This window comes from Enhydra lutris, unplaced genomic scaffold (assembly GCF_002288905.1).
Source record: "Enhydra lutris kenyoni isolate GAN:26980312 unplaced genomic scaffold, ASM228890v2 scaffoldscaffold32, whole genome shotgun sequence".
NCBI classification, from domain to species: Eukaryota; Metazoa; Chordata; class Mammalia; order Carnivora; family Mustelidae; genus Enhydra; species Enhydra lutris.
In genome coordinates, this window is record NW_019154116.1 from 10,944,494 (window position 1) to 10,972,284 (window position 27,791).

A 27,791-nucleotide genomic window follows, 5' to 3' on the forward strand; every position below is an offset into this window, starting at 1 on the left:
ACAGTCAAATACTACTTTATTTATTTTCTTGTTCAACTTGTTCCAGCTTCAGCCATCGTGAGTTCTTTCAGTTGGAAGAAGTCTTTTATTCATAAAAATAAAAATATCATTCATGGATGCAAGGTAGTTTTTTATAATTCAGAAACTAACATAGGCCATGTCATTTAGATGCTTAGGACCTAATTTTAATGAACAGTAACATGTGGCTTCTGTTCTTTTTTCATGCTCTTCCTCCCTTTTCTTATTTTAAGAGTTGTAAAAATTTATAACCCTCACTCATCTTCATATTGTACCTAACTAATCCCCACATCCAGCCTCGCAAGATAATGAAGGATTTTTATCTCTATTTTACAGATGAGAAACTAAGACACAGAGCAGCTAAATGGCATGCCCCAAGGCTTTGCATGCCACACTAGGGAAATCAAATCTGTAATTCATCATGCCCAACCTTCCTTCAGAGACCTGGGTCACCACTGCCTCCCTCCCTTATCCAATTATGGAGGGCTTTGCAATCAACGTGGTAGTTATCTTGCCCTTTGCTAAGGCTCCAGTTCTCCAGCAAAGGTTAGCCTGTGTTTTGTAGTTCCTTGGGCATGTTTTGCCTTCTCCTGCATGTAGAGCCCCGTAGAGCAGGGAAATTTCAGCTGCTTCTCAAGACCACCTGGAAATCTCAATTCCCAGCTCCCCCAAGAAGCTTCACAAACAATCTTCTTGTTTTTGCCCTGATCCCGCAAGACCTTTATTCAACATCCAGTAGCCTGTTCAGTTTAGCTTTCCTTTCAAAACAAACAGGACTCCTTTCTGTTCTGAAAAGCTAAGCCCTATTAAGCCACTGTCTAACATGACAGGAGATGAGATTTTGAGCTCCCCGTGCTGTATTACACAGGGATCGAAAAGGAGGACAAAGAAAGAAGAATGAACACACAGTAAAAGAAAAAGTGCCTGTGATTCTATTTAGGGCTTTGCTGATAATTAGCTTCGTGACCTTGGGCTACCCCCTTACTCCCTGCAGACCTCAGTCTCTCCATCTGCAAAATGAAAAGGTTGTGGAGGCTGAAGTTTTGTGGCCTTGCATATTAAAGCCTTCACAAGAACGATTTCATTTCATACATTTGTAACTGAAATCAAAGTTCACCAGCCATTACTTACCCTTTCTACATGTGATTACTCTGATATTTTATATTCTACTCCATATCATTTTTTTTTTAATGCAGATGGCTTGGGAGTCAGTAAAATGGACAACCTGGCCCATGAATGGATCATGGTCTGCAGTTCTAAGAATCCTGAGGCTGGACCATATCTGAGATGCTGGCCAGCACTTGTTCACCAAAGCTCTAAACTAAGTTTCCAAGAGATGTTTATTGTCAGAGCCACCAGGGCACATCCTAGAATCCTGCCCACTTGTTCCCATTTTGTCCCAACTCTGCATTAGTTGTGTGACCTGCAGCAAGGAACTCAACTTTCTGAGCCTCGGTGTTTTATCTCTAAAGGAGTTCTGTTGTCAGGAGTATATTAGAGCATGTACAGAGCAATGCAAAGTAGTTGGCATCATTATTACAAAAGACTGGAGGAAAAAAATCTTACCCAGGATGAGGCAGCTTCCATAGAAAGGGAAAATGAACAGTGGAGACTTCCCACGGAGGGGTCGTGGAGCACCAGGTGAATCCTCGCTGCACCTTTGGGCATCGTTCTCTCTCCCTTATGCCGACTGGCTGTATGTGAGGATGCTGTAGATTTGCGGGTGCTGAGAGTCAGCAAGACCCTAAAAACCCCTCAGCTATGTGCATGAAGATGCCATCAGACAGCAATAATACTACTTGATTTTATAAGGTCATTGTCTGTCATACTTTATAAAATAGAGAATGTAGACTCGAACGACACAATGTCTTTCAAGGCTTTGCCTGGAAATCTCTCTCTGTGTTCAAGCCCCTTCTTACATACCCCGAAACCCCATATCCACGCATTCCAGACCCATCAATCTCCAGGTTCTTCAGTCATCAAGAAGTGTTTTCCAGGAAGAGAACAGGTTGGCCCAGCCAAGGCAATCAGGCAGGCTTGTCAGCAGGTGTCAGCTTTAAGTAAAGTCTTCTATAGGGAAGGAGGGTTTTTTAACTCCTCTGAAATAAACAGATATGAGAACAAATGCAATGAAAGGGAAGAAACTCTTCGCTCCTCCCTTTTCTTAAAGCAATTTCTTCAGAAAATTTGCAACTGTTAAGTTATCTCTTTGAAATATATGTAGATCTTTTCATATGCTAAGTGGGCTTCTCTGCTTTAGTTTCTCCAAGGATCTGACCATCTCTCAGAAATGAGATCATCAAAGGAAGCCAGCCCCTTTTCTAGGGGAGGGTAGGCATTGTTCAGGGGAGGAGGTGTGGGCATGGCTAGTGATAGTGATAGTGATGCCTGTGACTTTCACCAGAGAAAAATAAAAAAGTACAATGAATTAATCTCCCTAGGAAGCTAAAATCCCATGGGAGGAAGTGAGCTGTGTTATGTGTCAAAGGTCACTGTGACCCTATGACAACTCTAATTCTATTCCTCGCTTATAAGTACGAATAGGACCCTTTTTTCTACCTTGCCTCCTCTCCAGGCTTCTTTTTCATTAGCACTCTCTGAATCTAGAGGTAATACCTGGATCGAATAAAGATTCGAAGTCTAAAAAAAGAATAGCAATGGACAGCTCGTCCTGCCCTGGTATCCCAGGTCTAGGGGATACCAATAGCAAACGTCCACTGTATGATACCTCTGTGAAATATACAATGCTAAGTGCTGTCTGATTGTCACAATAAGCCACGAGACAGAACCATGAATCCCATTTTACAAATGAGGAAATTAAAGCTTGGATCCCTGAAGCAACTGGTGTGAGTGAAAATTCCAGCCCCAGGCTTGGTGACTTCAAAGAGCAGACAATCACCACTGTAGTACAGCTGTAGGTTTCAGAAACGTGGGCTCGTTCCTACTCAGTGTGAACTTGGGAAAGCAGTGAACATCTCTGGCCCTCATGTTCATCTGAAAGGCAGTAGATTTACACTGACCTGAGTCCTGCTGCCTCAGAGGATCAGGCTACACAGCGATATGAAAGTACTTGGAAAGGTCTGTATAGTGTGGTGCAAGTACAAAGCACTGTTATTTACCCTGACAGCTCAGAGGATAGGAAACCAGGGAGAGTCCTGCTCGATGGAAATTTTATTAACACACTCAGAAACCAAAAGAGTGGCAGAATTCCTGGAGATCCTCCCCAGGCTTCCCAGTCACCGTGGGACTGCAGACCAAATTCCAACCACGGGGCCATGGCCTCCCTCACAGGCTCCATCAGAAGAAGCTTCCAGAGGACTCTTCAATGTGCAATTCACGTGAAAGACCTACTGGTCTGGGAAGATCAAGGCCACAACCTTGTGACAGAGGCTCCTACAGGGGTATTCTCTATCCAAAACCTGGCAAGTGGTTCCTTTGCAGAAATACAGGAGGAAGATGAAGTTCCCAGACTCCAGTACAGTGGCTTTCAGAGTGATGAGAGGGTAGGATCAGGCCACAGAGGGAGGGTATAGAACTCGCGCATGTGGCCCCCAGCGCAGAATTCCATGTCTGCCCTTAGTGCACAGGCGAGGCAGCTGCAGTGAGACTCCCCAGGCAGTGGCTGAAGCGAGGTAGCAGGTGTTTCTCATCTGCGTGGCCATCCAGAGGTAAGCAGTCCAGGTGAGGAGGGGCCTCTGTCCTGGCAGAGCCAGGCTGGAAGGTCCACTACCCAGTCCTCAACATAGCACTTTCATGTGGTGGTATTGCTAGTAAAAGCATAAAACCAGCTGTCAGAGTAAGCAAAAAAAAACACCAGCACCACCAAATTCCTGATTTGTAGCATTTGCCAATTTCCATGCTACAGAGACTCAAGCTACCAGGAAGACGTCACTGCATGCAAAACAGAGAGGGGGTGTGCACAATCCACTCTCCATGCCCCTTGTGAACCGCCCCAGCCCACTGCTGCTCCCAATTCTGCAATCCAGGAAGCAGTTTCAGTTTCAGCCAATGGAAAGGGGATGAGGGAAAATGATAGTAACCATCTTCTTTATAAAAAAAAATGTTATCCCAAAGCTCTCTCTCTCTATGGTCGAAAATGGGGCCGTGTGGCCATCGCTAGCTGCAGACGCGGCTTAGAAATATGGGAGCCATTAGATGGACCTGTTGCATATATTCAGTTGAACCTTGAAAGACAAAGGGAGGGGATACAGATATTGCCCTCTTTTGATTTAGCCCTAGGTCCCCCAAATGACAAGTTTCCTCCCCTTTCTCTACCCTCACCTGCAATTCAACGAAATTCTGTGAATGTCTGCCTTGGGATCAGAGAAATCCCATCATCATCCCTCCTCCACCCAAAGGAACGAGGAGTCCCAGGCTGAAACAAGCCTGAAGGGCAGAATCACACACCTCAAGGAAACGTCCTTGTATACACTAGAAGCATTCTTTACGTGGGAAAATCTGGCGGCAGTTATGCAGTGATAAATAACCAGTGGAACAAACAAAGTCAAACAAACAAAGACTCCTAACCTGGATACTGGATAAATCTACAACTGGACCACTTTTCAAGCTAGTGGTTGTTTCACGTATACTCCCTGTGTGCTTTTCTTTAATACAGGCTAAAAGTAGTACTCGTAGACAGTTATGGTTTCCCTTGCAGGCTGAGTACGCATCATTCATGTAACAAACTTTCTGAGCATCTATTATGTTCTGGGCTCTCAGCTGTGCACCAGGGCCACAGTGATGAAGAGAAGTCCTTCACAGCAGGTACTCATAACGCCACATGACTTGGGTGTGCAATAATCCAATTAGTTTAAATTCATCAAGTCTGCTAAGAAAGGTCACTAAAAAATTGATCAATTTAGGCAACATATATTGAAGGATTTTATAGGCAGTATTTTCCAGTGTACAGGTTCTATTAACATTTGGGCATTGTTACATATTGAATATTTCTGTCTTCCCAAAACACACATATTGAAATCCTAACCCCCAGTGATGATGGTAAGAGGAGGAGAGACCTCAAGGAGATAATTAAGTCACGAGAGTAGACCCTCAGGGCTGGGATTAGTACCCTTATAAAAAGAGACGTAAGGGCCTGGCTCCCTGTCTCTGCTCTCCACCACAGGAAGATACAAAGACCCAGGGACACCTGCAAACAGGAAGTGGGCTCTCACCAGACACCAGATCTGCAGGCACCTTGAACTTGCATTTCCAGCCTCCAGAAGTGTGAGAAATAAATGCCTCTTACTGAAGCTACTCAGTCCATAGTAATGTATGATAGCAGTCTGAACTGACTAAAACAGCTTCGCATTTGTTATCAACAAATTACTGCAAATCTAATGGCTTAAGACAAAATACATCTACTTTCTCAGTTTCTCTGGGTCAGAAGTCTGGGCACAACTTAGCTTGATTCTTCATAAGGCAACAATCAAGGTATCAGTGAAGACTGGGTTCTCTACTGGGGCTTGACGGGGAAGGATCCCCTTCTAAGCCTGCACAATTGTTAGGGGCATGCAGTTGCCTGTAGGCTTCCAGATAGCAGGCCTCAGTTTTTTGTTGGCTGTCAGGCAGAGGCCACTCTCAACACTTTTGCCACATAGCCTCCTCTGTAGGGCAGCAAACAAAATGGCAGCTAGCTTCTTCAAAACTATTGGGAGAGAGTTCCTAGCAAGAAAAATATTACAGTCTTTCATAACATAATCACATTTACCTAATCACATATATTCTGTCACCTTTGTTGTATTCTACAGTTAGAGACACATTATATGTCACTCCAGCACTCAAAGGGTGGGGATTAGAAAAGAGGGTGGAGGCAAAGAGTCCATGGGGCCATTTTGGAGTCTGTCTGTCATGGGTGGTATAATTAATTATTCCCTGGGTGCTACTATCCCACACACAGAGGATGTTTAGCATCCCCACCCCTGTGTACCAAATGCCTAGTGCCCCTCAATCATTCCAACAAACAAAACTGTCCCTATGTATTTTCAAATGTATGTCACGTGGCAGTATCTTTCAGGCTGAGAACCACTGTAGCCTCTGGTTATCAAATTGACCACAAAATTCCTCAATTTCTATGCACTTTGTATCCTATGAATGTGACTAAGAACTGACTAGAATATACGTCTTCATCCTTCACCTTGTAAACAGTGTATTACTGAGACTCTGTAACCAGTGCACCAGCCACTGAGTTACATTCAATAAAGCTTAACTAGAAGGGAAACCTTTCAATAAAGTCACCCTAGAAATATACATTTCTTATATCATCATGAAAAACATTTTTTATTATATATAAATGAAATACAAAAGATAGTGCAGTCAAAGAAATTTTAAATCATCAAACAGCCACAAATCTAGACCCATCAATTTTCCGATAAAAAGCCTCTATAAACTTCTATTCAGTTCTTTTGAAACCAAAGTATTCACTTCCTCCCACAGCATGGTGGCACAATTGGTAGACCACAGGTTTAAATTCCCCAAAGGACAGACTTCATTTAATGTCTTTCCCAACTCTCCTTACAGTCCTTGATACAAGAAAAGATAATTGTGTCATTTTCCATTCTCATTACACTGGAAGATTGTTCTGACAATGGATTTATTTGATGCCTTTGAGAGCTCTCCTCAAAGATACAATCAAAAGAAGGAGAGTGCATCAAAGAACTCGGGGTATTTTTTGTTGTCCTTCATCCTTCATGATGAGACAAATTAAAAATAGAAACAGACGCCAAAGGAGATCTATTCTTGTTACCTTAAGGTTCTTCTGGGACTAGGTTGCTAGTTGTAAAAGCCACCTGTCTGTGTTGAAATCTATTTTTGCACATATTTAAGTTTAAAAAAAAAAAAGTAGACAGGACTTCATGGCTGGTCCTAAAAGCTAGCTGCTGTATAAATATACTTCATACAAGCTTTGTAAATTTAGAGGAAATTTAGGACCATCTTCATTTTAGAAACTCACAGAATCTCAGATCTGGGAAGTCAACATTAAACCAAAAGTCTTCTTCCAGGATAAGGTGAGACACGGACTGTTTGAAAGCACAAGCTCTTAAGGGCATTTATCAAACTTCCAAATGTGCATGAACCGCTTCACGGTCTTGTTAAAATGTCAGTTCTCATTCAGTAAGTCTGGGATGGAGCTTGAGAGCCTGCATTTCTAGAAGCTCCCAGATGAGGCTCATGCTCCTGATCGGGGTTGGGATTAAGGTGGGGAAAGTGAGGACTTGCCTCAAGCACGAAATTTAAGAAGATACCCAAAACCTTGCTTATCAAAAGCAATCTTTTAACACAGTATTTTTAAAGTTAAAATTAATGTAAAGATATTCCTGATTAAAATATATCAAAAAATTTAAACAAATAAAAAAAAGGCTGTTATTAGCTTTACAGCTCGACACTGTTGTGCAACAGAACTGGTTATTTCCAACCCATGCTTCTTCGCAGACCCCACCACACAGGCTCCTGAGTACAAGAGTGGCTTGGGAACAGGCTGCACATGGCAAGGCTTTAGATATCATAATTCTTTATTACTGTTGTTGCCATTGTTGTTGTTGTAGGAGGAGAGGTTTGGTTTGGTTTTGTTACTTTAAGATTTGTTTTAGAGAGAGACAGCATGAGCAGGAGGGGCAGAGGGAGAGGAAGAGAGAGAGTCTCAAGCAGACTCCCCACTGAGGGCAGAGCCCAATGTGGGGCTCAATGTCACAACCCTGAGATCATGACCTGAGCTGTAACCAAGAGTTGGACACTTAACCAAATGCACCACCCAGGTGCCCTGCAGTAGAAATTTTATCAACATTTTCCACAAGGTCTGAAACATGGTAGGGTATTTGTTAAGTGTATATTTCCTTTGGCCTCAGGGTCCAAAATGGCCCAGCAGGGCACTGCCGCTTATCTTCAGATCATAGCTGGAAGAGCAAAGCTACCATGGCTATCTAAGCCATCTGTATCTCAGATCTGGCCACTCACCATATGCTCACCTGGCCATTAGCATTGACATCATCTGGGAACTCCGAAGAAATGCAGACTCTCCAGAACTTCTGGATCAGAATCTTTATTTTAATTCAATTCACAGGTGATTTGGGGCATAATACAACCTAGGAAGTATGGCATTATGAATTTCCAATCAAGGGACTAGGATCTGCAAGATTGTGAGCTCTTCATTCTCTGGCCCCTGCATGTGCTGCTCAGTACTTTTGGGCCTGGTCTTTGAGTGGTTTCTGTGTGTCGCAGGTAAAGAGGAAAGCAAACATTTATTTCCTGCAGTATCCTTATATATTTTATATTCCTTATTGTATTTCTGAGCCAAAGGTGATAAATGACCTCAAAAAAGACTCCTATTCTCATGTGGAAGAAAGAGAAGAAATAAAAAAAAAAAAAATAAATAAGCAGGCTTTATGGTCACAGGAATGTTTGACGTCTGCCCAGCACCAACTCTTCTCATGTACATAAATGCATAATTTTTCAAGAAGAATGTCAGGATTGACTGCATTAACCTTGAAACATGGGTCCCTTTGGGTTGTAAATTCCTGCAATCTCACAGGTGAGGTTTTTCAAAGAGAAGAGCAGAGAGGAAAGGAGTAGGGGTGGAGGAAATAATCCCCACCTCCCAAGCAGAAAGAAGGGTGTCCTCTGAAGCTAAATTTAGGTAGTTTCATGGCCCAAAATACCATTTCTCACTACTGGTCTCCAGGATGAAATGAATACATCTGTTAGGTAAAGTACAATAATCTACCACTCCCCCTAGGAAAACAAATCTTATTAGAAAAAGTTTAAAATAAAATGTATTTGCTCCTTTTCATCAATGGGGAAGCAGAATTCTGGAGAATTAAGCAACTTAAAAATCATGGCATTACAGAATTTTAATGTCATAGAATCCTTCCTTACATAGCCATGTTCCCATGATTATTTATGATCCTGAAACAAAACCTGAGCTTCCCATTACAGAGTATTCATATTTTTAGAGTTCACTGGTGCTGTTCAGACAGTAAGACATAAGATTAACCTGAACTCTTCTATCTGTCCTCAGAGGACTAGCCACAATGACACAGACGAATAACTGAAGGGATGTGGCCAGAGTAGAGAAGAGAAACCCAAACCCAACAAAGATGCTTCGGGGATGGGGTGAGGGTGTGAAATTGATGAGGTCCTGGATACAGTCTATTTCTCCTGATAATGAAGTAGCAAATATTGATGAAAACACAATTTTCTGTGATATAATGTGCCCCTTCAAAAGCCACAATGCAATTGGTAAACAACTTCCAGAAACCCCCCTGCTATCGCACCTGACATAAACTGGTTCATAAAACTATCAGAAAGTAAGAAAATACTTGCTGATTTAGAGTAAAATAAAAAAGAATCATCTTCGATTTAAATAGCTATCTAATGAGGAAGGGTTAAATCCAGGAAACCGCAGCTGAAAAACACCATTTTTGACAGTTTAGGTCACTAGCACTGTTTAGCAGCACCACATTTTAACCTGCAAAATCCATTTTTCCCCTCCAGTGTTCTTTCCTTTTATTGCCGTATATATGCCACTCAGTTCGCTTTGTCTTGATATTTGCTTTGACTGTTATCCACTTCATTTTTGCCCTCCCCTTCCTACTTTTTCTCATTGTTTTATTTGGCGCTTGCTGAAGGAGTTAGATGGACAGCCCATGACACCCAAATCCTCTATTTATCCAGAGAAAAAGTAAAGAGAAAAGCAATGAGGCCGGGCTTCACTGACACCCAGCGTGCCCTCGGTTTTACTGCTGAGCCCCCAGCTTATCGGAAAGCTCATCCACGGGGCACTCTGCTGTTATCCTCCAAGTTACTGTGGGGCAAGGCGCAGTACTGACTTCTAGGGAAATACCTAATGTCTTGACATTTAATGTGGGTGGGAGATGAAGTCTTCAGGAAAGCAGGGAACACAGAGATCTCTTAGCTGTTCGTTTTCTCACCTCCAAACCTCGTAGAGCAAAAACCTTTCAGAACGGAGCATGTGGATGTGGATGTACCTGCAGTGAATCCGCACATTTTCCGTGTGTCGCATTACCTGGGGATCTTGTTAAATTTCCAGACTTTAATTTGAATGATCTAATATAGTGCCTGAAATTCTGTATTTCTAATAAGTTCTCAGGTGATGCTGATACTGCTGGTCCAAGGACCATATTTTGAATGACAAGACTCATGTACATTTGGGAAAGACCGGGGGTACTTGCCACAATCAAGTTCCTCAATTATTTCTAGAGTTGGTTTCACCATAGAAATAGGAACGGTGCGTGATACTGTGGTTTAGTGATACACTAAATCCCTCCAGAGTGAACATTATTGCCTTCTGCATCAGTACATCATGGCAGCAAACACTGGATAAGAAATCCATGATTCATGAAGAATGCCAATACTTTATTATCTACAAAGCTCTGGACTGGGAATACGAGACCTGTACAGGCTGTAGAATACAGGATGCAGATGCCCTGTACTTGTACTTAAACTTGGGCTCTATGTTGATCGGTACAAGCCCTCTTGGCTGGTTGCAAGCCTGCCCTAGTAGTCTCTAGCTGTCGTGAATCATTTATTACTGCAACATCATCTGGAGACTAGATCAGATTTTATTCTCCAACAAATGCCTTTTTTGTCTACTTTTATCACAGACCTCAATATGCTACCATTTTAAGCCACAATGAGAACTATGAATACATTTTAAAAAAATAGCTAGAAATAACTCTTGCCCAAAAACTAGAGGCCAATGTTTAACTCTGGGAGCATCCAATGCCTAGTCCACTAGTAAATCCTAAAGAAAAAAAGAAAAAGAAAAAGAAAGAAAGAAAGAAAGAAAATCCAAGGGCACTTGCTTATATAAAGATGTAACAAGGTCTATTTTAGCATTCCCTAGCCAAAATTTTAAATTTGTTTCCTCATAACTGTGGGCCATTATAGAAAGTTCGGCCCACAACAATGCGTCTCCACAGAATTTCTTCTCCAAAGTGGCATAAAATCTATGGATAGAATAGTGAATTATTTTAGGGTTGTAATGCAACAGCACTCCAACTGGTCTTAAAGGTAATCTTGCTTCAAGCTTATACACTCCTCACTTGCTGTCCGAAGGCCCTTAGTAGCGGAACTAACTTGCTTTCTTTGAGATTTGCAGGCCACTGGTCTTGAAGAGTAAAGGACCAAACTTCCCCAAAAGGTCTGACTACACTTGAAAGAGCTGACTAACCTTTTGTGTATCTGTAGACCTTGCATTCTTTTGCAGAAAGAACAAAGTCGTCCTAAACACCAAGAAAGAAGAACCAGACCCCCTCATACAAGTCTCTAGCACTGACGACAATATCCACAGCTGGCACCATCAGGTCTGCACGTAAGCAGTGTTACAGACCACTTCACTCCCTTCACTGATCAGCTATCCTGACACCCCGTTTCAAAACCCCAGGGCCAGGCAGAAACCTCTGAGTTGGCTTTTGGACAGGAGTCTACCTTCTCCCAAGGTGGCTGTCCTCCTGAATAAAGCTCAAATTCCTTTCTAATCAAAACTCAACCTATGAGTACTACGCATTTGAGAGAAGGGCAGCCAAACTTGGGGTTCAGTAACAGGAAGCTAAGAGTTTCTGAATGGAAAATTATCAAAGGTATCAAAGTTGGCAGACATCTTTTAGAAAATGAGAGACATCCTCTTCCTCCACTTCTACAAACATCAGAAATCCTTACATATATTTATGAGAAAATAAAATCAGTAAGTAAGAAAATTTCCTGTCATTTTCCTTTTATTTTTATTTTTTCCATTATTCTTGTGTTTTTTTAACCTGCCATCACCCTCAGAGCCTGATCAACAAAACATAAATCATTTGTTTCAATCCTCACAGCACTGTATCCTGCACCTCACACCCTTGTCTCACTTCTTCCAGGTCTAATTCCCATTTTTTTATGGTCTGTGAATGTGACATGATTGTACATTTATGTCAAGAGAACTGACTGACCTTCTCTCTTCTCTAGAAAAACAAACATTACATTAGTTTGCTTGAGGGTTTCTTCTCAAAGAAGCAGGCCAGATTTTTGCTCTTTAAATTCTTCATAATATTTTATTTGAAGACTTTTTCTTAAAAATCAAGAGAAACACCTTCTGACTTGTGCAATAAACTGTCTTAAGAATAAAGCAATAATCACTCCTCATATTCAACAGCTATCAAACTTGTTTTCAGAGTCCTCCTGGTTGGAGATCTCTGGGTTAGTGTACTAAGACCATATTACATCTGAAAAGAGGCTATACTGTAAGTATAAATTGTACTATTTTAAAAATGTTTATTTATGTAGCCCTTAAGTCCTTACTTTCAGCTGAGTGCTCTAAAAAAGGTGGTAGATCTCCAAAAGTTTCTAAGAGAGATGCTTAGAATTATTTTCCCAAATTATGTACTTCATAACACCAGTTACGAGAATTAGCAATAGGTATTGTTCTAAAAATAAAGTAACATAATCAAGTAAGTTTGAAAAGCATGAAGCCAAACACAGTTAAATAGGCATTTTATTGCAGGACTTCTGTGAGTTTTTCAGTTTTGTGTTGTTTTTTTGTCCCCCACATACAAGTGCTTGAGTTTTTCAGTTTTGTAGTAGAGACGGGCTAGGTGCTGACCACTTATTTTCTATTGAGACACATGGAACTGCCACATTTCCAGCTACCTCTACTTAAGGTTGAGGCCACAGGACTGGTTCTATCCAACAGAATGTGGCCAGGGTGATGTGTGCCATTTCCTGGTCTGACCATCAAATGTCCCACTTCGTTATCTTTCCTTGCTTCATTCCTTGGGAAGCTTAATGCAGAGGGTCCACCAGGGACTCCCAAGAAGCTGAAGAAGATGGTAGCACCAGGGGAGAAAAAAACAAGTCACCACATGGAGCACACTTACCAAACATCTGATCACGTTGCGACCTGAGTGAAACTGCGCTTGCGTTAAGCCACTAAGATGTCAGAGATGCTTGTTCCAGCAGATATGCAATACCCTTCTGATTGCCTTTCTGCCTCCACTTTGCCATCAAGTTAACCTTTCATAAATCTACTTTCATCATTGGCTTCCTTCTTCAAATCGCTTTGTGGGCTTTATGTTAACCTTATGAAAGATTTGAACACTTTAGTCAGCCTTAGGAGCCCTCCACCATTGGTGTGTAGCTTTATATCCTTCTCCTAGGGTGAAACCTCTGTGCCAACAGGTCCATTGTAAAGCAAAGTTATGCCCATAATCACCCATAAAAGTGCAACTTGAAAACCAAATCCAAAGGCATGGTTTAGAGCACTAGCTCAGAGGGTTCTCTCTCTGTTTGAAATTGTATTTCTTTCCTTTCATTTCATACATTCACATTTTAGAAAACCACTCAGTCAGCCAACCAAAACCAATGTTTAGTAAACATCTATTAGGTACCAGGAGCCATACTAAGTACTTAAGACTGAGTAGGAAACAAAGGATCTGCCCTTCCTCCTATGAAGCTAACATTCTAGAAATAAACTACCTGAGGGGATGGTATCTTACTGACTTCTTTTAATACCTGTATTTAACATGACTCACTGGAGGTACTCAAAACACTGAAATGCCATTGCAATTATTGTCTTGTTGTGCTGATAACTTTCCCTTTATTATATGTTATCTTGGACCTTTCCTTTGCATTCATGTATTTTTGCCCAAGGAGACTATGATAGAGACAATTCAAAAGATGTCTCCAGAAGATCCCTCTTATTCAATAAAACACTAACCTAGGAACTGCTCTGAAGGAGGTCCTGAATCAGTTGACCTGAGACAGAAAAACTCACCAAAAACCCAACAGAAAAATTGGGTTTGCCCAATATAATCAATCACATAAGAAGTGGAGGAAGGCAGAAGAGTTCATCTGAGAGATGCAGCAGAAGGGAAAGTGGAAGAGATGTGAAGAATGAGACCCACCATTGTTGGCCATAAAGAAGGCAGGAAGAAGATTGTGAGCAGACTCGAGGAACAAAGACTGGCCTCCCAATTGACAGCCAACAAGGAAATGGGACCCTGAGCCCTACAAATGCAAAAAACTGAATTTAGCTAATGACCTCGAATGCACTCAGAAGTGAGTTCTTGTCAAGGACTACAGTCCTGACAAAACTTTGATTTTGCCCTAGGACACAAATATGGAGGACCATGCAGCCCTGCTGTGGTGGGCTGTGTTGTGTGGACTTCTGACCTAAAGAACTGGGGGAAAATACAGTTCTGTTGTTTGTAAGTCACTAAGTTAGTAGTAACTATTATGACAGTGACTAAAAGCTAATATAGAGATTGGCACATTTATTCCTTCAACCACATTGGTGGAGTGACCAGTCTGAACAAGTCTGTAGATGGAAATAAAAAAGACACTCTCATCCGAGCCGCCACAGCCCCATGCCCTAGGGTGTCAGCTCACTTTGGCGATCAGAAGGCACCTCTGTCCATTCGTATGGGGTGGTGCCAGCGATGACCCCTGCGGGAACGCAAACTCTCAAGCTAGCCAGCAGAAACCTCCCCTCCACCAGGCATCAGTAGAGGCCAAATGAGGAACCTGAGCCAAGGGGAAGGAGAGTTTTTTTTTGTTTTTGTTTTTGTTTTTTTTTTTTCAGAGAGAGAAGGAGAGAGAGCGAGCACAGGCAGACAGAATGGCAGGCAGAGGCAGAGGGAGAAGCAGGCTCCCTGCCAAGCAAGGAGCCCGACGCGGGACTCGATCCCAGGATGCCGGGATCATGACCTGAGCCGAAGGCAGCTGCTTAACCAACTGAGCCACCCAGGCGTCCCGGGAAGGAGAGTTTTAAAGCGGGTTTAAATCAATGTCCAATCTGGCAGAAAAATCAAGTGAAATTATGACTTAAGAAAACATGCTCTGTATGTTATTTAGAGACCGCTGATGACTTTAGATTTTAAGTGATTTGTCGTGGACAGTGGCGGATGTAGCAGATGAGGCTACGACTGTAATAAATACGTAAAAAGTAAAAACAGTAGAAAGTGGTTTGCCTTTTTGTTTTTTAGGTTTCTTCTTAGGAAACTTAACTAATAAGGAAAGGCACAGGGAGATAGCTAGAGGTAAAGAGAAGGATGTGTGTTACAAGAAGGTAAGGATTTAAACGGTCCTACCATAAACAGAAAGATTCTTTGAAGAACAGGGCCAGAACAACTGCAGAGCAGGAATGGGTGACTGTGAAGTTCTCCAGGAGACTGCAGGGCTCCAATTACCAGGGGATTAGCCCTGGATGGGAAAAAGACTTCCATCCCTCCCAAGATCTCAGAGCGGGAGGAGGCTGAGCACAGAGACATATGTTTTTAGTGGCAGGGAGTCTAATCAACCGAGTGCTTTCGTGATGATTTTGGGATTTTCTCAGTAGGTCAGAGGCACAGTAATTTGCAAATAGAAAAGAGGGGGAGATGTGTGTTTAGGATAGTCTAGGACAGTTACACCCAACCAGTATAATTAAGGAATAATTCTTTGATCAGTAATTATAATAAATTGAAACGATGATGTCTCAGATAGTTGTTTTCTTTGAGCATTCACATTAGTTTTGAAAAATCATTCCTTCTCTTCCCGTGTAATAAAAAAGAACATTAGTAAAATTGCAGTGCTCTGCTAGTGGTTTTAAAAAGTGAATTATAGTTCTGCCATCTCCCAGGTATTTTTAAGCAATTTCTACCATTTATTTGGGAAGAAGAAAACCAAAAAAAAAAAAAAAAAGAAAGAAAAAAGAAAAAAGTCTTATTTTCAACTACACAATGAAAAAAGAAAAATCACTGAATATAACATTTGGCTACCTCAATCAGCGCTCAGCTACATCACTACTTATTGGTAATAAATGTCATGTTCCCCTCTTTGATTCCTCTCTTCATTATCTCCCTTGTTAGGAACCAAACGCTAGTATGTTTTCCTGTCCTAGAGGGCAGGGGTCTAGCCCTATTCTCAGGAACTGGAGACACACAGCTTGTTCTGCAAGTAAGTGTCTGAGAGACAGAATCAACATGTGGGAGCTCAGACAGTGAAGCGGGGAGGGGGCGTGTTACCATCACAACAGCCAGTCTTATCAGGAAGCCCCAGGAGAGAACAGAATGGAATAAAAATGGGGCTGAAGATATGTAAGAGAGCAGAAGCCTGGTTAGAAAGCCCTTTAACCAAAAAAGAAAAAGAGAAATGTGCTGATGTCATCTACCAGCACAGGGATGCCATATGTTCTTGCCCTGTGGCCTGGCAGAGCTTATGAGGGATTCCATAGATGTGTCCAATCTATATATGTCGGCGTGATTAAGTGTATCAGTCATGCCCTAAGATATGCCAGACATGGAGCCATGTTCTATATGACCGCACCATTTGTTACCATGGGTGAGGACCGAACAGCAACCCTGCGGTGAAGTCACATACGGAACACCTGAGAGCCAGGCTGGAAACAGGAAACTCTTGCACGTTATTTGTGACAGAGCACCTCTTTGTATTATGACTTCTTCCACTTAACACCAAAAAAAGGAGTCATCACATGATTCTGGAAGGGTCAGGTGATCCTTGTGCTAGTTTACCACGATTTAGCTCAAGAGCTTCTTCAAGTAACTTAACCTCTTCAGAGCTCCAACCTTCCTTTAAAAGGAAATTGAGATCTTTGAATTGCTGAGGTCCAGACACATTAAAAAATCTGACAGGCCCCACCCCTGAAATATAAACTTGTATATAGACCCACAGACTTCAGATACTCCATGAGTCAGTGCAGTCCAGTTAAAGACCATATTGTGGGTTTAACTGTGTCCCTTAAAGAGATTCGTTCAAGTCTTAACCCCAGGTACCTACGATATAACCTTGGGAATGAAAACTGGGTTTGGCATATGTAATCACATTAAGGTGAAGTCGTGCTGGGAAGAGGGGGGTGAGCGTACCAAATCCCAAAGGCTGGTATTGCCTAAGGTGAAAGAGAGACACGATACCTAAGGAGAACAGCACGTGATGATGGAGGCAGAGACTGGGCTGATGAAGCTATAAGCTAAGAAATGGCAAGTACTGGGGTGCCTGGCTGGCTCAGTCGGTGAGCATGGAACTCTTAATCTTGGGATTGTGGGTTCGGGTCCACACTGGGTGTAGAGATTACTTAAAACTAATATAAAAAGAAGAAAGAAAGAAAGAGAGAGAGAGAGAGAGGAGGGAAGGAAGGAAGGAAGGATGGGTGTTGCTAGAAATGACCAGAAGCTGGAAGAGGCAAGGAAACATCCTCCCCAGAGCCTTCAGAGAAAATATGGTCCTGCCAACACCTTATTTTAGACTTCCAGCCTCCAGAACTGTGAGATAATAAATTTTTGTTGTTTTAAGCTCTTCGGTTTGTGGTATTTTGTTATGGCAGCCCTAGGAACGAATACAGACCCTATGTAAGAAACCCCAGACAAAGTGACTGTAAGTCCTGTCTGTATCACACTCGTACACACTCCATCAGCAACTCTGTTAGCTTTACCTGCAAATTTTGTCCAGAGTCTGACCACTTTCAATACCTCCCACCCTAGTTCTCCGGTCCAATACACTGTCCATTATCTCTTGCCTGGATATCACATTTCTCTACCTGATTCAGTGCCAGACTGCACCATTACTTACTGCTAAGACATGTCATGTTCCCCCTTTTGCCCACTTCTTCATTGTCTTCCTTACCTATTACATATCAGACATGTTATTATTATTCTTGGACATGCAAACTTTTGTGTCCATGCACACAAGCATAAGTTCTTCCCAGTGGAGAAAGGAGCTGGGAAGAGAATGGCTCCCCTGCGCCACCATGTTCCATTAAGAAAATCCAAGGAGTCTAAGAATTCTAATTTGAACCTGGTCTTTTTAATGTTATGGAGACAGATTTGTCAAGGTCAGAAGAGAGAACACACTTTATTTAACATATTTTAGCATGATGTATAACTTTAAATATATAGACATATGGGATATGGGTCTCCTTTGGATTGCACACTGCTCCCACAAGTGTTAATGCGCCTGCATCAGGAAAAGATTCTGGTAGAACTGAATTTCCATTTTCTTTTTTTTTTTTTTTTTTTTTTTTTTTTAATTTTACAGAGAGATCACAAGTAGGCAGAGAGGCAGGCGGGGGTGAGGGGGGAGGCAGGCTCCCTGCCAAGCAGAAAGCCTGATGTGGGGCTCAATCCCAGGACCCCAGGATCATGACCTGAGCCGAAGGCAGAGGCTTAACCCACTGAGCCACCCAGGCGCCCAAATTCCACTCTTTTACATGAGCTCAGGAACCATTCCATTTGCCTTATCAAAAAAAAAAAGTGTTTATAATTAATTTACAGATACTAATATCTGGCAAAGTTGAAATACGTCTAATCCTAGAATGAGAGTCTGTTAATCTACAGATGCTCTGAAATTCAACTGATATGAACAAGGTTTGGGAAAAAGATGATTTTAACAAATCTTCAAGCTAACTTCTTATTTTGTTGACACCAATGGCCCTTCTAGCAGCCCATCAGAACGTGGTAAATATAGACCATCACCTATAAAATGAATCAAATCTGAAGATACTTGATTTAAAACATATTCTTTCCTTCACTATTTACCAACTAGCCACCCTGTAAAGGTAGCTATAAATCACTGTGATTATGATATATATACATAAAACAAACACTGAGACTTTGCTGGCGGCCACACTTACAAGTTGCTCTGGTGAAATATTCCTGACATTTGCTATGACAGGAGTCACTGTTGAGTTTCCAGCCACAGACTGCCACAACATTCATTCAACAGATTTTCAACGAAGATAGCCAAGCTGTGCACATAAATAGGATTGCTAATTATGCTCCAGTAGGGACATATCAGGGAACAATATAGCTGCACTTCATGCTGCCATGGAGCGTATGGTCCAGTGGGTGAGCCAAAAATTAAGCAAATATTAGTATGAAAAAAATACCTATTTGAAGTTCTTATATGCTAAGAAAGGCAGTGAAGGATTTGAAAAGCAATTAGGAGAGGTGAACCAGCCTTAGCTGGCAGGGAGGGGGTAAGTCACAGGTGGCTTCTTTCAGGAAATGACATTTAAACGGAGCCCAGCAGGATGCACAAATGCTAGCAGAGAGAAGACAGAGCAGTTGTCACAGCCCTGAAGCAGAAAGAGCTTTGATGAACTACAGGAAGACCAGTGTGGCTGGAGAGGAGTGAGCAAGGGGGAAATGATGTTAGACAAGACTGGGGAGGGCTGCTGGAGCTGGAACAAAGATGGTCCTCCATGTGGGGCTGGCACACGTTTTCTGTAAGGGGCCTCAATGGTAAGTACTTACGTGTTGTGGGCCAATTACCAAAATTAAAGATATTTTACAGGTTGTTTCTATCAGGAAAGAACGAATTCCCACATTTTTTATCGACAAAAATCAACACATAATAATAACATTAATAATAACAATAAAGTATAGCTTTCATTTGTTATACAGACCTAAAAATGAGAATGGAATTCTCTGGAAGGGGGATAATATTTTGCTTAGCACTCTAACGTTAGTGTTTCCTATGATCAAAATTGATTGGATTTTATATATTTTATCTCTGAAGACATCTTTTCACATATACAGGTACTACCAAATACCGATCCATGAATATATGATTCCAGCATGTTCATCACTTGGAATCAGGCATATATAGAATTCTTCCTCTCTTGATATTTGCCTTTTAGCATATCATTATGTCTCCGATTAATCATTTCCAATCAAAAGTTAGGTAAAAGCCCCTCAACTGCACAGTTAAACAGATTTTGAAACACTAAATTTCCTTTGCACATGCACTGAAGTCTGCAAAGTGCTGCTAGAATTATCCAGAGTCTGCTGAAAGGTCATTTATTAGATTAAATAATGCTGCATAATCTTATCAAGGAAAAAAAAATCTAAGATTCTACACTTTAATTAAATAGTAGTTTATCTTCTATGATGAGCAGTTTTGTCTATTTTTATTTTTATTTTTTTAAACATTTTATTTATTTATTTGACAGATCACAAGCAGGCAGAGAGGCAGGCAGAGAGAGAGGGGGAAGCAGGCTCCCTGCTGAGCAGAGCTCGATCCCAGGACCCTGAGATCATGACCTGAGCTGAAGGCAGACGCCTTAACCCACTGAGCCACCCAAGTGCGCCAGTTTTATCTATTTTTAAAATGTCTGCCTGATTCCCTTCTTTTACCAATCCAGTTTCTATGGCACACATTATGTATGTTCTTTCTCTTTTAGTTAAAACTTGTTTTTAGCATTTATTGATCCTGCAGATAAAATGATCAGGAAGCACAGGGCCAACAATTCCCTTGTGGAGGAATCTGAACTGAAAATATGTCACCTCACAAATCTACTTCTTTCTTGGCTATTTGCACAGCATTGCTCACCATGGGCAAGTTCTTGGCCCAGACTATCTTTTGCTCAAAATTCTGTTTCAAGAATCTCAGAAGAACTTTCTACCAAATTACCCTAAACACTTAGATAGCAATAAAGACACCAAGAACATGTTCATTATAACACTTTCACAAAACACAATCCTACAGACGTTAATGAAGAAGAGAATTTAATGAATTTTTTCAGTCTTTGCTGGAAAACACCCCACACGCTGACAGCACTGGGTAGAGAGATTTGCTGCGATTCTGCTTCTCACCGTCAAATCCTGACCCGCTCAAGAGAAAGTAAAGCAAAGGAACAAAAAAATAAAACACTGGCGAATGGACTTAAGAGCTGACAACATTAGAATGAGACCCTTGATAAAAACACTTCTGTTTTAATTTTCTAGGGATGCGTAACTAATGTTCACACACTGAGAGATGTGAAAAGCACCCATTTATTAACTCACAGGTCTCAGAAGGTCCTTCAAAGCGTGAGTGGGCTCTCGGGGCTGAAATCAGATGGGGTGAGTTCTAATCTGAAGGAGCTATAGAAAAATCTGTTTCCAAGCTCATTTTTTAAAAATATTTTATTTATTTATTTCAGAGAGAGAATGTGTGTGCATGAGAGAGCACAAGCAGTAGAGAGGGAGAAAAACAGGCTCACCACTGAGCAAAGAGCCCGTAGTGGGACTCAATCCTAGGACCTTGAGATCATCACCTGTGCGGAAGGCAGATGCTTAACCACTGAGCCACCCAGGTGCCCCACGAGCTCATTCTTATTGGCAGAACTTAGGGACTTCAGGTTGGTGGGCTGGAGTCCACGTTTCCTTGCTCGCTGTTAGTGGGGAACCATTCTCTGTCCACAGAGACTGTCACATGCCTCAGCATGTGACACCCAGACAGGCCCATCCGAAGAATTGTCAATTATGCCAGATAACCTAAGCAAAGGAGAAAATCCATCAAAATCATAATCCTGAGGTTTATGAAGGGTACGCGTACACAGCAGGAAAGAGAACTGGGGGTGGGGTCTATCTCGAAATTCTGTCTACTAACAACCAATGGGATTTCAGGAGAAAAATTAAGTTCAGTACACACACACACGTATATATACATACATCAGGATTCAATTCTTTTATCTTTTGAGTTTTTAGATTTCATTTCTGAATCTCAAAATGTAATCTTCATACTAGAAATGGTTTTGCAGTATAAGATTTGTAGCTGAGCACTATGATGGTTCCATAAATAAAAATTACAAAATATCAGAGGGCAAAAGAACTTTGTGGACATAAGATCTCAAATAATAATTTCATTTCTAAGGCTAAGATCACTCTTCCTTCAACCAAAAATTCCCTTCTCACCTAAATAGTTTCCTTACAAGGATTATAGTAGTTGAGAGCATTTAGCTACAAGAGGCAAGAGTAAATATCTGAGTGTGTAAGTATTCAAAATATTCAAATATTCAGAAGCTGTAATCCAATTTTTTTTTTCAGAAGAGGAAATATTTTTAGAGTCATAAAATGCACTCTATTAGGGGGAATGTATGTGTATGATGTAAAGAGAATCCATTACTTCCCACAAAATACAAACTTTTAATAGAACATTAAAAGTGAGCACTTTTTAAATTACGGGTGTATTAACAAATTTATACAGAATATATATAAACATATATATATATATATGTATACACACACACACACACACACACACATATATTTGTTTATTTTCAAGCCTAAACTCAAGAACAGGCCAATGAACTAAGGATCTTTTTATCTATCGACCACTCAAATTCTTATATCTCGTTCCTAAAATATATATATTAGACAGAAGAAATCATAGTTATTTTATTTTTACATTTTAATCTAGCTCATATTTGATATCCAATGTCAAATTACCTTATTAATTTATTTCAGGGCTTTGACTAAATCCAACTCACTCTTGGTGTTTGAAGGTAGTTTTGTAGGTGAATTGTCTTTTTTTTTTAATGGTAATCTAATATAAGACCACTAAGAAAACATTAAAACATTACAAAGAAAATATATCCATACAAATTTCTTTATCACTAAAATTACTCAAGATGCTTCTGCATATAAAATCCTTCACAGAAATCCTGCTACGGCTATTCAAATTCTCTAGGTTAAAAAAAATCAAGAAATCAGATTATATAAACATTAATTTCAGGAAAAAAATTTATAAAAGGAGAGAAAGATTGATTAGAAGGAAGGAAACAGTGTATGAATCAATTCAAGATTATCAGGATGGTTGCAAAGTTGTTTTGCTTTCAGCATGAACTTTAAAAACAAGACATTATCTCAGTTGCCATGGAAAGTCAGTTTTTCTGTGCTGGCATTTGTTTGCAATCTATTTGTTTTTGTTTTTGTTTTTTTTTCTTTTGATCAGCACGCTCTTTGCTAATATAAGTCTATAAAATTAACTTTTTTGGAGTGAGAAAGTAAACTATTATTAGATGTCTCCAAATTGCCTAGGATGAATTTTTCTTCTTCTCAAGGAATAAAACCTACACCAATCAACTGACTGCCAGCTCGTCAGTTTCCAGTCTTATTCCAGTTATTTACTGCTGCAAAAAGTTATCCCAAATCTTAGTCGTGTAAGAAATTAACACATTTATTATGCACATGCATTCTGTGGGTCAGAATTCAAACGGTATAAGTAGCAATGACTTGTCTCTCTGCTCCATGATGTCTGAGGATTCAGCAGAAAAGACCCAAATAACAGGAGATGACTCAACAAAGCTGGAGGCAGATATCATACAGAAGCTTCTACACTCATAAATTTTGTGCCTAGGCTAGAATGATATGAAGGGCCTTCCTTCACAGTGTGGCAGCCTCATGGTTTCTTATACGGTGACACAGGGCTCAAAGAGAGAACAGTCTAGCAAACAATACAAAATCTACATAACCTTTTACAACCTCATCTCAAATGTAACATGGAATTTTTTCCTCCAAATTTTACTGATCAAAGTAGTCACAAGACCACCCACCTTCAAGGAAAGGGGACATCAACCCATCTATCAATGGGATGAATATTACGAAATTTTCTGTCATGTTTAAAAACCAACACTGTTCACCACTATCAATTCCCTGCTAATTTTCCATTGCTGTGATTATGAAAACGAGTGCCAAAGAATAACAGTTTCATGTTTATTAACTGTACATCAAACACATACTGTTTGGACATTCCCAGAAGCCTGGCTGGGTCTTGAACACACACAATCTGTTTGATTGCTTTAACTGATTAAATGATTCACATTAGCTGAAAACAGAACACAGTTAAACTGGTTTTTAAACAACTCACATCAAAATAAATCAGTCAGTATGTAATAGGTAATAGAGCAAGTAGCACACAATAGGGGAATTAAAAACAAAGAGTACCTGAAAGAAAAAAATAACAGTAGACATTCCGTAAGTATTTGTTAAAATACGATCTGTAGGTCCGTATCACCTCAGCTGTATTTGAAGTTCTTTTCAGAATGATCCTGCATCAGATGTGACCCTCATCCTGAGAGTTCAGCATTGAAACTAAAACTAATAGAAAGCAAACTAGATCCAGGCTAAGATAGAGATTCTAGTCTTCTCCCATTTATTATGTAACCATAATCATGTCATTTATCTCTCCTGGCCTCACTTTTCTTATCTGTAAAATGAGCATTTGAATCTTAAAAAAAAAAAAAAATGAATTCCTTTCTAATGCTGCCAGTTTCTGTTAATGTTTTTTCTTTTCTATAGACTGATTTCTTTTGTTATATAACTTTATATATGAAAGCTGATAAATCAAAACCATATTTTGAAATGGGTTCGCCAATAGAAATGATGGTAAATAAAGATGGTTATCATGCTACCCCATACAACCCAGTTGTATAAGACTATTCCAGCCATGTTTGGAGTATAACACTTTATTTTGGTCTTCCATTTGGGGTAGAAAGTAAATGGGTATTGTTGGTGGACTAAATTGAGAATCTACTCAAAATCAATAAAATGTATTTTTGAGGGAATGTGCTCCAAGACAAAATTGAGGACACATGAGACATACAACCTGTTTTCCTAATCCCCACCCATATCTGCATCAAGATCAGAAATCAAGTAAAACTGCATTTTTCTCTTGAAACAAGCAGTAGATGACTACTAACCAGCCAAAAGGAAATCCTTATAGAAACTTACTGGGAGACTGGTCCAAAGAAATAAAGTTTTTGTTCTCCAATAATGACCTCCCACCTCCTGGTGTGGCTGCTACTTACTGGTACCTTGGAGGGAATTAAAGACTGCCCTATCTCCCACCTTCAGAGCCGACTGCCACTGACCAAGTGGACTGATTTCCCCATATATCACTTGGGCAGTCCAGCTGCTGCTGCATTTCTTTGGAGTTCTGAGACAATGGTAACAAGTCAAAACTGTGCCTTGAAATTTGAGTTTCTAGAAAAGAGTTTGGTGGTAGTAGGTAAAATGGTGGTGGATTCATACTGAACAAATCTATTGATGTATTTCCACAGAACTTCTAACACACATCAAACAATGATACTAAATGGCACCAAAGTGGAAAAAAAAAAATCATCTTGAGTTCCACTATGGTAACAGGAAATGGGGTAACTTTACAGCAAGGATCCAAGCAAGAGACACCACAATTCTATTCATTATCCAAAAAAGTAAGTGAGTCTTGGTTGTCAGAGTCAAGAATCAATTTCTCACGAAGTGGTACGGGGCACTGAATACCTTGGACTCCACCACATCCCTAGAACTTAACACAGTGCCTGGAACCTAGCAAGCACCCCATACTTTAATTCAACTTGGTAAAGGTAAAAGGAAATGAATCAGTGATATGTATGATAAGCAGAGACAGAAGAGATCTGAATTTTAATTCTAGGCCAATTACTAACTAGATCTATGCCAAAGTTTTTGAAGCTTTCTATTAATTTATCTCTAAAATCAAAAAGTAGTGCAGGACATGCTAACACCTCCTTTAGTGCTAACTCATCTGACTACATGACTGCTATGTCCTTGAGTTTTGGTTACAATTTGAGTGAAACCAAAGTGCTCAAAATACCCTCAATCAAAATACTCAATCACAAAATTTAAGACAACTTAATCTCAAAGTCATGTGGGAATAATGACTACCATAGGCACTGCGTCATACCCCACTTGCACCATCATAAACTGCAAATTGCATAAACCCAGAGACCCCTTCTGTTTAGAGGGAAACATCAATAACAACTTTGCCGTGTTGAAAAGAAAACGTTGGGATATATTTCTGTAGTCTTCAAAACTCCCCTTTATAGAAGCAAATTTTTGTCAACACCATGAGAAACCCTAGAAGAAATATCTAACTTTCTAGTAAAAATTTCAGTCGGTTATTCCAAACAAACATGCCCTTCAATTGTATCTACTTTCCCTTTGAAATAGTTGTTGGCTTGCCATTTATCTTCAATTTATTCTCTTACCTCACACAGATATTAAAGTGTAAGATAATTTAATTAACATCATTTTTGTTATCACAATGAAGAATTACTGCATTGAAATCTGGCCCTTTTCTCTAGTAGTAATTTCATGTAAGTTTTTTTAATGAAATTATAGTGATATGAAAAACACAGATGCATATTTAGTGTACAGGGAATGTCACAGTAATGAACTGATGAGGTACAGATAATTTTCAATCTACCAAAATTTATGTTTTCCCACATATATTGTGCTACCATTAAAACTATGACTCCCAGCCCCCTTACACCCTGATGGTCATATTGCATAAAGCAGTTGATCTCACCTATGGAATATGAACCCATGTACCATGTGTCACTCTTGGATAAGTGTGTTCAAGAAGCAATTTTGTCTTCTGCACCCTCTCTTCCCCTCTATGCCAGATGAATGCACAGGACTCTGAAGCTGTAGGGGTGGTTGGGCCACAGGATGAAATAAGTCTGGGTCCCTGAATCACAGCAAGGAGACACCTGACAAAGAGCACTGACACTGATTTGTTACACAATGAGAAAGCTACTTCTAGTATGTTTAGTCTCTGAAATCTTAAGCATTATTTGTTACAGCAGTTGGTATTACTAACTAATAGATTTTAAAAGTGAACACAAGTGCTTAGTCTCAATTTCCTTACCAGTGACGCAGAGACAGTAAAATCCACCAGGGAGCACTGCTGTGAGAGCAGATGAGACAACATATAAAAGCTGGCAGCCCAGGTCCCCGCATACTGGGGGCACTCAGTAAAGAACTGTCACAATAATGCCACGTCCCTCACTTTCCACCAATCCTTCTCCCACCCGGTTTTAATAGAAATCCTTCAAAAATTATTACAACTAATTTTGTCAAATAATAATAATGTTAAATTTCTGTGATACTCTCCTTTTTGAACATTAGCAGAAAATGTCAATCTAATACAACAGACCACCACCCACTCTCCCCCCCCACACACATGCACATAAAAAACACAAACATAAAACCTACCTTTTCTTACAACAGTGTTTGCAATTGCCACAGGTTTTGGGGATTTTTTAAAGATTTTATTTATTTATTTGACAGAGATCACAAGTAGGCAGAGAGGCAGGCAGAGAGAGAGGGGGAAGCAGGCTCCCTGCTGAACAGAAGGCCCGATGCGGGGCTCAATCCCAGGACCCTCGGATCATGACCTGAGCCGAAGGCAGAGGCTTTAACCCACTGAGCCGCCCAGGCGCCCCTGCAATTGCCATAGGTTTTAAATGAAAGCAAGAGAGAAAAAAATTGGGACAACAAATAGGATGCTCACAATAACCCTCTTAATATTAGTTTCCCTCTCATTATTGTCAGTCCAAGATATTTCAGCCTATGACTTAATACTAGCGTGCACACACACACACACACACACACACACACACACACAAGTGCAAACCAACAGCAACAACGAAACGTTTCCTTCTCCTTGGTCTTGATTAGTCTAACTATACCCATCTGTCTCAGCAACTTCAATCAAGATAACTAATTTTGAGAAAATTGTTAAAATATAAATTTCTAAGCTATTTTGAGGGATTGTGTGCCCAAGAAGAGTACTTGTGAATTTCAAAGTTATGCTAATCATCAGTTTCTCTGCAATACATGACCATTATGGCAAATCAAATTCAGTTTGTAGTAAGTCCATTTTGCATCCAGACAATGAGGCACATAGAATAGCAACAAAACCAGGCATTGCTTGTCAGTCCTTTGCTCAGTTTACACGAGGCCTGTCAGTGCCTCGTGCCTTGTAAAGCTGGCTCACCCCCACAGGCATGATGGGTTTGGCATCTGGGTTGACCAAGTCCCAAAGGAGACTGGTCAGTCACACTTTAAAAAGGGAAAACAAGACATAAATTCCACAACATGCTGATGCTTGTCGGGGAAATTCTTTCAAGTTCCTTTAATGTAAATTCTTTAATTCTGTACTACTTCCACCTTGACTAGAGTATGTATTGGATAATTTAGAAAACAGAAGACTAAAACTCCCCACTC